Source organism: Astyanax mexicanus, chromosome 8 (genome assembly GCF_023375975.1).
Source record: "Astyanax mexicanus isolate ESR-SI-001 chromosome 8, AstMex3_surface, whole genome shotgun sequence".
NCBI lineage: Eukaryota > Metazoa > Chordata > Actinopteri > Characiformes > Acestrorhamphidae > Astyanax > Astyanax mexicanus.
Genome location: NC_064415.1, coordinates 37,220,678 through 37,232,796, shown reverse-complemented (window position 1 = coordinate 37,232,796; position 12,119 = coordinate 37,220,678).

Sequence of the window (12,119 nt, the reverse complement as noted above, 5' to 3'; positions counted from 1 at the left end):
ATTTTTCGAAGTTTTTTTTGGTCCAAAATTTTTTTGGTCCCAAAATTTTTCGAAGTTTTTTTTGGTCCAAAATTTTTTTGGTCCCAAAATTTTTCGAAGTTTTTTTTGGTCCCAAAATTTTTCGAAGTTTTTTTTGGTCCAAAATTTTTTTGGTCCCAAAATTTTTCGAAGTTTTTTTTGGGTGAAAATTTTTTTGGTCCCAAAATTTTTCGAAGTTTTTTTTGGTCCAAAATTTTTTTGGTCCCAAAATTTTTCGAAGTTTTTTTTGGTCCCAAAATTTTTCGAAGTTTTTTTTGGGTGAAAATTTTTTTGGTCCCAAAATTTTTCGAAGTTTTTTTTGGGTGAAAATTTTTTTGGTCCAAAAATTTTTCGAAGTTTTTTTTGGTCCCAAAATTTTTCGAAGTTTTTTTTGGTCCAAAATTTTTTTGGTCCCAAAATTTTTCGAAGTTTTTTTTGGTCCCAAAATTTTTCGAAGTTTTTTTTGGTCCAAAATTTTTCGAAGTTTTTTTTGGTCCAAAATTTTTCGAAGTTTTTTTTGGTCCAAAATTTTTTTGGTCCCAAAATTTTTCGAAGTTTTTTTTGGTCCAAAATTTTTTTGGTCCCAAAATTTTTCGAAGTTTTTTTGGTCCAAAATTTTTTTGGTCCCAAAATTTTTCGAAGTTTTTTTTGGTCCAAAATTTTTTTGGTCCCAAAATTTTTCGAAGTTTTTTTTGGTCCAAAATTTTTTTGGTCCCAAAATTTTTCATAGTTTTTTTTGGTCCCAAAATTTTTCGAAGTTTTTTTTGGGTGAAAATTTTTTTGGTCCCAAAATTTTTCGAAGTTTTTTTTGGGTGAAAATTTTTTTGGTCCAAAAATTTTTCGAAGTTTTTTTTGGTCCCAAAATTTTTCGAAGTTTTTTTTGGTCCAAAATTTTTTTGGTCCCAAAATTTTTCGAAGTTTTTTTTGGTCCCAAAATTTTTCGAAGTTTTTTTTGGTCCAAAATTTTTTTGGTCCCAAAATTTTTCGAAGTTTTTTTTGGTCCCAAAATTTTTCGAAGTTTTTTTTGGTCCAAAATTTTTTTGGTCCCAAAATTTTTCGAAGTTTTTTTTGGTCCAAAATTTTTTTGGTCCCAAAATTTTTCGAAGTTTTTTTTGGTCCAAAATTTTTTTGGTCCCAAAATTTTTCGAAGTTTTTTTTGGTCCAAAATTTTTTTGGTCCCAAAATTTTTCGAAGTTTTTTTTGGTCCAAAATTTTTTTGGTCCCAAAATTTTTCGAAGTTTTTTTTGGTCCAAAATTTTTTTGGTCCCAAAATTTTTCGAAGTTTTTTTTGGTCCCAAAATTTTTCGAATTTTTTTTTGGTCCAAAATTTTTTTGGTCCCAAAATTTTTCGAAGTTTTTTTTGGGTGAAAATTTTTTTGGTCCAAAATTTTTTTGGTCCCAAAATTTTTCGAAGTTTTTTTTGGGTGAAAATTTTTTTGGTCCGAAAATTTTTCGAAGTTTTTTTTGGGTGAAAATTTTTTTGGTCCCAAAATTTTTCGAAGTTTTTTTTGGTCCCAAAATTTTTCGAAGTTTTTTTTGGTCCCAAAATTTTTCGAAGTTTTTTTTGGTCCAAAATTTTTTTGGTCCCAAAATTTTTCGAAGTTTTTTTTGGTCCAAAATTTTTTTGGTCCCAAAATTTTTCGAAGTTTTTTTTGGTCCCAAAATTTTTCGAAGTTTTTTTTGTTCCAAAATTTTTTTGGTCCCAAAATTTTTCGAAGTTTTTTTTGGTCCAAAATTTTTTTGGTCCCAAAATTTTTCGAAGTTTTTTTTGGTCCCAAAATTTTTCGAAGTTTTTTTTGGTCCAAAATTTTTTTGGTCCCAAAATTTTTCGAAGTTTTTTTTGGTCCAAAATTTTTTTGGTCCCAAAATTTTTCGAAGTTTTTTTTGGTCCCAAAATTTTTCGAAGTTTTTTTTGGTCCAAAATTTTTTTGGTCCCAAAATTTTTCGAAGTTTTTTTTGTTCCAAAATTTTTTTGGTCCCAAAATTTTTCGAAGTTTTTTTTGGTCCCAAAATTTTTCGAAGTTTTTTTTGTTCCAAAATTTTTTTGGTCCCAAAATTTTTCGAAGTTTTTTTTGGTCCAAAATTTTTTTGGTCCCAAAATTTTTCGAAGTTTTTTTTGGTCCCAAAATTTTTCGAAGTTTTTTTTGGTCCAAAATTTTTTTGGTCCCAAAATTTTTCGAAGTTTTTTTTGGTCCAAAATTTTTTTGGTCCCAAAATTTTTCGAAGTTTTTTTTGGTCCCAAAATTTTTCGAAGTTTTTTTTGGTCCAAAATTTTTTTGGTCCCAAAATTTTTCGAAGTTTTTTTTGGTCCCAAAATTTTTCGAAGTTTTTTTTGGTCCAAAATTTTTTTGGTCCCAAAATTTTTCGAAGTTTTTTTTGGTCCCAAAATTTTTCGAAGTTTTTTTTGGTCCAAAATTTTTTTGGTCCCAAAATTTTTCGAAGTTTTTTTTGGTCCAAAATTTTTTTGGTCCCAAAATTTTTCGAAGTTTTTTTTGGGTGAAAATTTTTTTGGTCCCAAAATTTTTCGAAGTTTTTTTTGGGTGAAAATTTTTTTGGTCCCAAAATTTTTCGAAGTTTTTTTTGGTGCAAAATTTTTTTGGTCCCAAAATTTTTCGAAGTTTTTTTTGGTCCAAAATTTTTTTGGTCCCAAAATTTTTCGAAGTTTTTTTTGGTCCAAAATTTTTTTGGTCCCAAAATTTTTCGAAGTTTTTTTTGGTCCAAAATTTTTTTGGTCCCAAAATTTTTCGAAGTTTTTTTTGGGTGAAAATTTTTTTGGTCCCAAAATTTTTCGAAGTTTTTTTTGGTCCAAAATTTTTTTGGTCCCAAAATTTTTCGAAGTTTTTTTTGGTCCAAAATTTTTTTGGTCCCAAAATTTTTCGAAGTTTTTTTTGGTCCCAAAATTTTTCGAAGTTTTTTTTGGTCCAAAATTTTTTTGGTCCCAAAATTTTTCGAAGTTTTTTTTGGTCCAAAATTTTTTTGGTCCCAAAATTTTTCGAAGTTTTTTTTGGTCCAAAATTTTTTTGGTCCCAAAATTTTTCGAAGTTTTTTTTGGTCCCAAAATTTTTCGAAGTTTTTTTTGGGTGAAAATTTTTTTGGTCCCAAAATTTTTCGAAGTTTTTTTTTGGTCCCAAAATTTTTCGAAGTTTTTTTTGGGTGAAATTTTTTTTGGTCCCAAAATTTTTCGAAGTTTTTTTTGGTCCAAAATTTTTTTGGTCCCAAAATTTTTCGAAGTTTTTTTTGGGTGAAAATTTTTTTGGTCCCAAAATTTTTTGAAGTTTTTTTTTGGTCCAAAATTTTTTTGGTCCCAAAATTTTTCGAAGTTTTTTTTGGGTGAAAATTTTTTTGGTCCCAAAATTTTTCGAAGTTTTTTTTGGTCCAAAATTTTTTTGGTCCCAAAATTTTTCGAAGTTTTTTTTGGTCCCAAAATTTTTTTGGTCCCAAAATTTTTCGAAGTTTTTTTTGGTTGGTCCCAAAATTTTTCGAAGTTATTTTTGGGTGAAAATTTTTTTGGTCCCAAAATTTTTCGAAGTTTTTTTTGGTCCCAAAATTTTTCGAAGTTTTTTTTGGGTGAAAATTTTTTTGGTCCCAAAATTTTTCGAAGTTTTTTTTGGTCCAAAATTTTTTTGGTCCCAAAATTTTTCGAAGTTTTTTTTGGTCCCAAAATTTTTTTGGTCCCAAAATTTTTCGAAGTTTTTTTTGGTCCAAAATTTTTTGGTCCCAAAATTTTTCGAAGTTTTTTTTGGGTGAAAATTTTTTTGGTCCCAAAATTTTTCGAAGTTTTTTTTGGTCCAAAATTTTTTTGGTCCCAAAATTTTTCGAAGTTTTTTTTGGTCCAAAATTTTTTTGGTCCCAAAATTTTTCGAAGTTTTTTTTGGTCCCAAAATTTTTCGAAGTTTTTTTTGGTCCAAAATTTTTTTGGTCCCAAAATTTTTCGAAGTTTTTTTTGGGTGAAAATTTTTTTGGTCCCAAAATTTTTCGAAGTTTTTTTTGGTCCAAAATTTTTTTGGTCCCAAAATTTTTCGAAGTTTTTTTTGGTCCCAAAATTTTTCGAAGTTTTTTTTGGGTGAAAATTTTTTTGGTCCCAAAATTTTTCGAAGTTTTTTTTGGGTGAAAATTTTTTTGGTCCAAAAATTTTTCGAAGTTTTTTTTGGTCCCAAAATTTTTCGAAGTTTTTTTTGGTCCAAAATTTTTTTGGTCCCAAAATTTTTCGAAGTTTTTTTTGGTCCCAAAATTTTTCGAAGTTTTTTTTGGTCCAAAATTTTTTTGGTCCCAAAATTTTTCGAAGTTTTTTTTGGTCCAAAATTTTTTTGGTCCCAAAATTTTTCGAAGTTTTTTTTGGTCCCAAAATTTTTCGAAGTTTTTTTTGGTCCAAAATTTTTTTGGTCCCAAAATTTTTCGAAGTTTTTTTTGGTCCAAAATTTTTTTGGTCCCAAAATTTTTCGAAGTTTTTTTTGGTCCCAAAATTTTTCGAAGTTTTTTTTGGTCCAAAATTTTTTTGGTCCCAAAATTTTTCGAAGTTTTTTTTGGTCCAAAATTTTTTTGGTCCCAAAATTTTTCGAAGTTTTTTTTGGTCCCAAAATTTTTCGAAGTTTTTTTTGGTCCAAAATTTTTTTGGTCCCAAAATTTTTCGAAGTTTTTTTTGGTCCAAAATTTTTTTGGTCCCAAAATTTTTCGAAGTTTTTTTTGGTCCCAAAATTTTTCGAAGTTTTTTTTGGTCCAAAATTTTTTTGGTCCCAAAATTTTTCGAAGTTTTTTTTGGTCCAAAATTTTTTTGGTCCCAAAATTTTTCGAAGTTTTTTTTGGTCCAAAATTTTTTTGGTCCCAAAATTTTTCGAAGTTTTTTTTGGTCCCAAAATTTTTCGAAGTTTTTTTTGGGTGAAAATTTTTTTGGTCCCAAAATTTTTCGAAGTTTTTTTTTGGTCCCAAAATTTTTCGAAGTTTTTTTTGGGTGAAATTTTTTTTGGTCCCAAAATTTTTCGAAGTTTTTTTTGGTCCAAAATTTTTTTGGTCCCAAAATTTTTCGAAGTTTTTTTTGGGTGAAAATTTTTTTGGTCCCAAAATTTTTCGAAGTTTTTTTTTGGTCCAAAATTTTTTTGGTCCCAAAATTTTTCGAAGTTTTTTTTGGGTGAAAATTTTTTTGGTCCCAAAATTTTTCGAAGTTTTTTTTGGTCCAAAATTTTTCGAAGTTTTTTTTGGTCCCAAAATTTTTTTGGTCCCAAAATTTTTCGAAGTTTTTTTTGGTCCAAAATTTTTTTGGTCCCAAAATTTTTCGAAGTTTTTTTTGGTTGGTCCCAAAATTTTTCGAAGTTTTTTTTGGGTGAAAATTTTTTTGGTCCCAAAATTTTTCGAAGTTTTTTTTGGTCCCAAAATTTTTCGAAGTTTTTTTTGGGTGAAAATTTTTTTGGTCCCAAAATTTTTCGAAGTTTTTTTTGGTCCAAAATTTTTTTGGTCCCAAAATTTTTCGAAGTTTTTTTTGGTCCCAAAATTTTTTTGGTCCCAAAATTTTTCGAAGTTTTTTTTGGTCCAAAATTTTTTGGTCCCAAAATTTTTCGAAGTTTTTTTTGGGTGAAAATTTTTTTGGTCCCAAAATTTTTCGAAGTTTTTTTTGGTCCAAAATTTTTTTGGTCCCAAAATTTTTCGAAGTTTTTTTTGGTCCAAAATTTTTTTGGTCCCAAAATTTTTCGAAGTTTTTTTTGGTCCCAAAATTTTTCGAAGTTTTTTTTGGTCCAAAATTTTTTTGGTCCCAAAATTTTTCGAAGTTTTTTTTGGGTGAAAATTTTTTTGGTCCCAAAATTTTTCGAAGTTTTTTTTGGTCCAAAATTTTTTTGGTCCCAAAATTTTTCGAAGTTTTTTTTGGTCCCAAAATTTTTCGAAGTTTTTTTTGGGTGAAAATTTTTTTGGTCCCAAAATTTTTCGAAGTTTTTTTTGGGTGAAAATTTTTTTGGTCCAAAAATTTTTCGAAGTTTTTTTTGGTCCCAAAATTTTTCGAAGTTTTTTTTGGTCCAAAATTTTTTTGGTCCCAAAATTTTTCGAAGTTTTTTTTGGTCCCAAAATTTTTCGAAGTTTTTTTTGGTCCAAAATTTTTCGAAGTTTTTTTTGGTCCAAAATTTTTTTGGTCCCAAAATTTTTCGAAGTTTTTTTTGGTCCCAAAATTTTTCGAAGTTTTTTTTGGTCCAAAATTTTTTTGGTCCCAAAATTTTTCGAAGTTTTTTTTGGTCCAAAATTTTTTTGGTCCCAAAATTTTTCGAAGTTTTTTTTGGTCCAAAATTTTTTTGGTCCCAAACTTTTTCGAAGTTTTTTTTGGTCCAAAATTTTTTTGGTCCCAAAATTTTTCGAAGTTTTTTTTGGTCCAAAATTTTTTTGGTCCCAAAATTTTTCGAAGTTTTTTTTGGTCCCAAAATTTTTCGAAGTTTTTTTTGTTCCAAAATTTTTTTGGTCCCAAAATTTTTCGAAGTTTTTTTTGGTCCAAAATTTTTTTGGTCCCAAAATTTTTCGAAGTTTTTTTTGGTCCCAAAATTTTTCGAAGTTTTTTTTGGTCCAAAATTTTTTTGGTCCCAAAATTTTTCGAAGTTTTTTTTGGGTGAAAATTTTTTTGGTCCCAAAATTTTTCGAAGTTTTTTTTGGTCCAAAATTTTTTTGGTCCCAAAATTTTTCGAAGTTTTTTTTGGTCCCAAAATTTTTCGAAGTTTTTTTTGGGTGAAAATTTTTTTGGTCCCAAAATTTTTCGAAGTTTTTTTTGGGTGAAAATTTTTTTGGTCCCAAAATTTTTCGAAGTTTTTTTTGGTCCAAAATTTTTTTGGTCCCAAAATTTTTCGAAGTTTTTTTTGGTCCAAAATTTTTTTGGTCCCAAAATTTTTCGAAGTTTTTTTTGGTCCAAAATTTTTTTGGTCCCAAAATTTTTCGAAGTTTTTTTTGGGTGAAAATTTTTTTGGTCCCAAAATTTTTCGAAGTTTTTTTTGGTCCAAAATTTTTCGAAGTTTTTTTTGGTCCAAAATTTTTTTGGTCCCAAAATTTTTCGAAGTTTTTTTTGGTCCAAAATTTTTTTGGTCCCAAAATTTTTCGAAGTTTTTTTTGGTCCAAAATTTTTTTGGTCCCAAAATTTTTCGAAGTTTTTTTTGGTCCCAAAATTTTTCGAAGTTTTTTTTGGGTGAAAATTTTTTTGGTCCCAAAATTTTTCGAAGTTTTTTTTTGGTCCCAAAATTTTTCGAAGTTTTTTTTGGGTGAAATTTTTTTTGGTCCCAAAATTTTTCGAAGTTTTTTTTGGTCCAAAATTTTTTTGGTCCCAAAATTTTTCGAAGTTTTTTTTTGGTCCCAAAATTTTTCGAAGTTTTTTTTGGGTGAAATTTTTTTTGGTGCCAAAATTTTTCGAAGTTTTTTTTGGTCCAAAATTTTTTTGGTCCCAAAATTTTTCGAAGTTTTTTTTGGTCCAAAATTTTTTTGGTCCCAAAATTTTTCGAAGTTTTTTTTGGTCCCAAAATTTTTTTGGTCCCAAAATTTTTCGAAGTTTTTTTTGGTCCAAAATTTTTTTGGTCCCAAAATTTTTCGAAGTTTTTTTTGGTTGGTCCCAAAATTTTTCGAAGTTTTTTTTGGGTGAAAATTTTTTTGGTCCCAAAATTTTTCGAAGTTTTTTTTGGTCCCAAAATTTTTCGAAGTTTTTTTTGGGTGAAAATTTTTTTGGTCCCAAAATTTTTCGAAGTTTTTTTTGGTCCAAAATTTTTTTGGTCCCAAAATTTTTCGAAGTTTTTTTTGGTCCCAAAACTTTTTTGGTCCCAAAATTTTTCGAAGTTTTTTTTGGTCCAAAATTTTTTTGGTCCCAAAATTTTTCGAAGTTTTTTTTGGGTGAAAATTTTTTTGGTCCCAAAATTTTTCGAAGTTTTTTTTGGTCCAAAATTTTTTTGGTCCCAAAATTTTTCGATTTTTTTTTTGGTCCAAAATTTTTTTGGTCCCAAAATTTTTCGAAGTTTTTTTTGGTCCCAAAATTTTTCGAAGTTTTTTTTGGTCCAAAATTTTTTTGGTCCCAAAATTTTTCGAAGTTTTTTTTGGGTGAAAATTTTTTTGGTCCCAAAATTTTTCGAAGTTTTTTTTGGTCCAAAATTTTTTTGGTCCCAAAATTTTTCGAAGTTTTTTTAGGTCCCAAAATTTTTCGAAGTTTTTTTTGGGTGAAAATTTTTTTGGTCCCAAAATTTTTCGAAGTTTTTTTTGGGTGAAAATTTTTTTGGTCCAAAAATTTTTCGAAGTTTTTTTTGGTCCCAAAATTTTTCGAAGTTTTTTTTGGTCCAAAATTTTTTTGGTCCCAAAATTTTTCGAAGTTTTTTTTGGTCCAAAATTTTTTTGGTCCCAAAATTTTTCGAAGTTTTTTTTGGTCCCAAAATTTTTCAAAGTTTTTTTTGGTCCAAAATTTTTTTGGTCCCAAAATTTTTCAAAGTTTTTTTTTGGTCCAAAATTTTTTTGGTCCCAAAATTTTTCGAAGTTTTTTTTGGTCCAAAATTTTTTTGGTCCCAAAATTTTTCGAAGTTTTTTTTGGTCCAAAATTTTTTTGGTCCCAAAATTTTTCGAAGTTTTTTTTGGTCCAAAATTTTTTTGGTCCCAAAATTTTTCGAAGTTTTTTTTGGTCCCAAAATTTTTCGAAGTTTTTTTTGTTCCAAAATTTTTTTGGTCCCAAAATTTTTCGAAGTTTTTTTTGGTCCAAAATTTTTTTGGTCCCAAAATTTTTCGAAGTTTTTTTTGGTCCCAAAATTTTTCGAAGTTTTTTTTGGTCCAAAATTTTTTTGGTCCCAAAATTTTTCGAAGTTTTTTTTGGTCCAAAATTTTTTTGGTCCCAAAATTTTTCGAAGTTTTTTTTGGTCCAAAATTTTTTTGGTCCCAAAATTTTTCGAAGTTTTTTTTGGTCCCAAAATTTTTCGAAGTTTTTTTTGGTCCAAAATTTTTTTGGTCCCAAAATTTTTCGAAGTTTTTTTTGGTCCCAAAATTTTTCGAAGTTTTTTTTGGTCCAAAATTTTTTTGGTCCCAAAATTTTTCGAAGTTTTTTTTGGTCCAAAATTTTTCGAAGTTTTTTTTGGGTGAAAATTTTTTTGGTCCCAAAATTTTTCGAAGTTTTTTTTGGTCCAAAATTTTTTTGGTCCCAAAATTTTTCGAAGTTTTTTTTGGTCCCAAAATTTTTCGAAGTTTTTTTTGGGTGAAAATTTTTTTGGTCCCAAAATTTTTCGAAGTTTTTTTTGGGTGAAAATTTTTTTGGTCAAAAATTTTTCGAAGTTTTTTTTGGTCCCAAAATTTTTCGAAGTTTTTTTTGGGTGAAAATTTTTTTGGTCCCAAAATTTTTCGAAGTTTTTTTTGGTCCCAAAATTTTTTTGGTCCCAAAATTTTTCGAAGTTTTTTTTGGGTGAAAATTTTTTTGGTCCAAAAATTTTTTGAAGTTTTTTTTGGTCCAAAATTTTTTTGGTCCCAAAATTTTTCAAAGTTTTTTTTGGTCCCAAAATTTTTCGAAGTTTTTTTTGGGTGAAAATTTTTTTGGTCCGAAAATTTTTCGAAGTTTTTTTTGGTCCCAAAATTTTTTTGGTCCAAAATTTTTTTGGTCCAAAATTTTTTTGGTCCCAAAATTTTTCGAAGTTTTTTTTGGTCCAAAATTTTTTTGGTCCCAAAATTTTTCGAAGTTTTTTTTGGTCCCAAAATTTTTCGAAGTTTTTTTTGGGTGAAAATTTTTTTGGTCCCAAAATTTTTCGAAGTTTTTTTTGGTCCAAAATTTTTTTGGTCCCAAAATTTTTCGAAGTTTTTTTTGGGTAAAAATTTTTTTGGTCCGAAAATTTTTTGAAGTTTTTTTTGGTTCAAAATTTTTTTGGTCCCAAAATTTTTCGAAGTTTTTTTTGGTCCCAAAATTTTTCGAAGTTTTTTTTGGGTGAAAATTTTTTTGGTCCCAAAATTTTTCAAAGTTTTTTTTGGTCCAAAATTTTTTTGGTCCCAAAATTTTTCGAAGTTTTTTTTGGGTGAAAATTTTTTTGGTCCCAAAATTTTTCGAAGTTTTTTTTGGTCCAAAATTTTTTTGGTCCCAAAATTTTTCGAAGTTTTTTTTGGTCCCAAAATTTTTCGAAGTTTTTTTTGGGTGAAAATTTTTTTGGTCCGAAAATTTTTCGAAGTTTTTTTTGGTCCCAAAATTTTTTTGGTCCAAAAATTTTTCGAAGTTTTTTTTGGTCCAAAATTTTTTTGGTCCCAAAATTTTTCGAAGTTTTTTTTGGGTGAAAATTTTTTTGGTCCCAAAATTTTTCGAAGTTTTTTTTGGTCCAAAATTTTTTTGGTCCCAAAATTTTTCGAAGTTTTTTTTGGTCCCAAAATTTTTCGAAGTTTTTTTTGGGTGAAAATTTTTTTGGTCCGAAACATTTTCGAAGTTTTTTTTGGTCCCAAAATTTTTTTGGTCCAAAAATTTTTCGAAGTTTTTTTTGGTCCAAAATTTTTTTGGTCCCAAAATTTTTTTGGTCCCAAAATTTTTCGAAGTTTTTTTTTGGTCCAAAATTTTTTTGGTCCCAAAATTTTTCGAAGTTTTTTTTGGGTGAAAATTTTTTTGGTCCAAAATTTTTTTGGTCCCAAAATTTTTCGAAGTTTTTTTTTGGTCCAAAATTTTTTTGGTCCCAAAATTTTTCGAAGTTTTTTTTGGGTGAAAATTTTTTTGGTCCAAAATTTTTTTGGTCCCAAAATTTTTCGAAGTTTTTTTTTGGTCCAAAATTTTTTTGGTCCCAAAATTTTTCGAAGTTTTTTTTGGGTGAAAATTTTTTTGGTCCCAAAATTTTTCGAAGTTTTTTTTGGTCCAAAATTTTTTTGGTCCCAAAATTTTTCGAAGTTTTTTTTGGTCCCAAAATTTTTCGAAGTTTTTTTTGGTCCAAAATTTTTTTGGTCCCAAAATTTTTCGAAGTTTTTTTTGGTCCAAAATTTTTTTGGTCCCAAAATTTTTCGAAGTTTTTTTTTGGTCCAAAATTTTTTTGGTCCCAAAATTTTTCGAAGTTTTTTTTTGGTCCAAAATTTTTTTGGTCCCAAAATTTTTCGAAGTTTTTTTTGGGTGAAAATTTTTTTGGTCCCAAAATTTTTCGAAGTTTTTTTTGGTCCAAAATTTTTTTGGTCCCAAAATTTTTCGAAGTTTTTTTTGGTCCCAAAATTTTTCGTCCAAAAAGTTTTTTGGTCCCAAAATTTTTCGAAGTTTTTTTTGGTCCAAAATTTTTTTGGTCCCAAAATTTTTCGAAGTTTTTTTTGGTCCCAAAATTTTTCGAAGTTTTATTTGGTCCAAAATTTTTTTGGTCCCAAAATTTTTCGAAGTTTTTTTTGGTCCAAAATTTTTTTGGTCCCAAAATTTTTCGAAGTTTTTTTTGGTCCCAAAATTTTTCGAAGTTTTTTTTGGTCCAAAATTTTTTTGGTCCCAAAATTTTTCGAAGTTGTTTTTGGTCCAAAATTTTTTTGGTCCCAAAATTTTTCGAAGTTTTTTTTGGTCCCAAAATTTTTCGAAGTTTTTTTTGGGTGAAAATTTTTTTGGTCCGAAAATTTTTCGAAGTTTTTTTTGGTCCCAAAATTTTTTTGGTCCAAAAATTTTTCGAAGTTTTTTTTGGTCCAAAATTTTTTTGGTCCCAAAATTTTTCGAAGTTTTTTTTGGGTGAAAATTTTTTTGGTCCCAAAATTTTTCGAAGTTTTTTTTGGTCCAAAATTTTTTTGGTCCCAAAATTTTTCGAAGTTTTTTTTGGTCCCAAAATTTTTCGAAGTTTTTTTTGGGTGAAAATTTTTTTGGTCCGAAAATTTTTCGAAGTTTTTTTTGGTCCCAAAATTTTTTTGGTCCAAAAATTTTTCGAAGTTTTTTTTGGTCCAAAATTTTTTTGGTCCCAAAATTTTTTTGGTCCCAAAATTTTTCGAAGTTTTTTTTTGGTCCAAAATTTTTTTGGTCCCAAAATTTTTCGAAGTTTTTTTTGGGTGAAAATTTTTTTGGTCCAAAATTTTTTTGGTCCCAAAATTTTTCGAAGTTTTTTTTTGGTCCAAAATTTTTTTGGTCCCAAAATTTTTCGAAGTTTTTTTTGGGTGAAAATTTTTTTGGTCCAAAATTTTTTTGGTCCCAAAATTTTTCGAAGTTTTTT